Source organism: Oreochromis niloticus, linkage group LG17, assembly GCF_001858045.2.
Source record: "Oreochromis niloticus isolate F11D_XX linkage group LG17, O_niloticus_UMD_NMBU, whole genome shotgun sequence".
NCBI lineage: Eukaryota > Metazoa > Chordata > Actinopteri > Cichliformes > Cichlidae > Oreochromis > Oreochromis niloticus.
The window spans coordinates 6,005,848-6,007,839 of NC_031981.2; positions in this window are offsets into that span (position 1 = coordinate 6,005,848).

Consider the following 1,992-nt stretch of genomic DNA (forward strand, 5'->3'; position numbering starts at 1 on the left):
ACAAGCTATACATCTCAGGGTGTGTTTATCTTTGCTATGGGCACATCATTACTTATTCACGAGCATGGCTAATGGCCACATGTCACAGCGGAGCTCTGTCACATTGTGCAGAAACTAAACACTCAGAAGCTCTAATCCATAGGTCCCGACGTTACGACGCAGTGACAATAGCAGCCAAAGCAGCTGCACACCCCCTCTCTGTGACACCTATGACACCGGCACAATAAAAAGCCGGCCCCTGACGCTTAAATCCTTCACACCTGAGTACTCGCACTAAAATGAACGCTGAATGGAGAATTGAGACGTGAGTGTGCGTTATCAGCTCTTCAAGCTCAAATGGGCTCTATTTAGGTTTACATGATGAGGATGATTAAATGGTGTAAAGTGGGATTATGACTGGCAGTTCATCACCTTCAATACATCCTGTGGCACGGATAGCAATTTAGCCTCCAATAGTGTAAGACAGCATGTGTGCAAAACTAATGTACAAGGAAAAATAGTGTTATTTAAGGGGGAAAAAAAGATAACTGAATAGTCTCCAGGAATTCTTCATGTGTAAAGCAACAATGACACTATCCTTAAACAGAAGAGGCCCACTAAAGGTTTTAAAATACATTTAAAATAGAATGGTCAAAAGTTTGACCTCTCATAGGCTACTGTTTGATGGGCTAAGATCACCTGATCCTGTATTTCCTAATTTTCCCGCAGTACAACTCGATAACTTTTTCCAGTAGATTCCCTTATTCTAGTTCTTTTTTTAAAAATTTTGCAAAGTTCAATCAGACAACAGGAAATGTTCAGTGTTTTACTGACACAATAGTGCTACTAAACAAATACGCTGAAAAACAGGTGAAGTGTCCCTAGTTCCCTGAACAAACACACCTGAAATCTCGAAAAGAGTAGAAGGAGGTCTTTGGTTAGACTCAATTTTGGGCCTGTGGCCTTCTGTAATGATACTGATTAGCATAATGACCTTCTGCATTAAAAAGTCACACTCCACTTTGTCTTATCCTTGCCAAACCACACGTAAACACACACACACAAACACACACACACACATAAATTGGGAGGTAATGAGAATTAATCGAGAAGAGTCAGCGATGAAATGCCTCCTAATGATGGTCCGACTAATTGCATGTCAACAGGCTTTGCACGCTCAGCAGTTTGAAATACAGGGCTGTAATTGGCTAGTTTTTTGCACTGTAATCACAACTTCCCCAACCGAAGCTGTGCGTGTCGCAGATAACACAGAGCGGTTATTAAATAATTATATGAAACATGTTCAGTTATTTCCTGCTTTTCGCTTCACTTGTTACTATTGGCATGTGTAATATCATCACCATGCAAGGCTGATGATGATGGCGATGATGATGCTGCTGCTGGTAGGTGTTCAAATATTTGCTGTACCGGATGACTGGTGAGAACATTATTGCATCTCTGTTTGACGATTAAAGAATAATTACTAAATGTACTGTATATTTGTTGAGTGATAATTATACATGCAAATTGACTAATTGGCAACTCATCTAACGGCTGTTTCAGCATACACATTTTTGCTGACTCCAAAAAGGCATTAGATACATTACTGTAGACCTCTAGAAAAACCTTTATCTTCAGAAAGTGTGAAAAAACACTACAGCTGATACTCTCGAAACTTCAGCGCCACTTATTAAAAGATAAACGATTGGGAATGTATGTAAACTTTTGATCCTGCGTGGATTAGAGAGAATAAATAAACCAAAATAAATTAACTAAAAATACATTTTAAAAAGTTACTAAAGAGGTCTGCTGTAGAATCACCCTGTAAAAAGAAATTCATTAATTACCATGGCTGTATGCAAACCTCTGACTGAAGCTGTATATTGTAGCTTTTTACAATCGTATCATATATTTCTACTTAATTCCAAATGGCAAACTGATCTTATCCACTCAAGACAATATCATACTCAAGCAGTTTACTAGGTTAGCTAGCATTTCATCTGTATTAGCAGG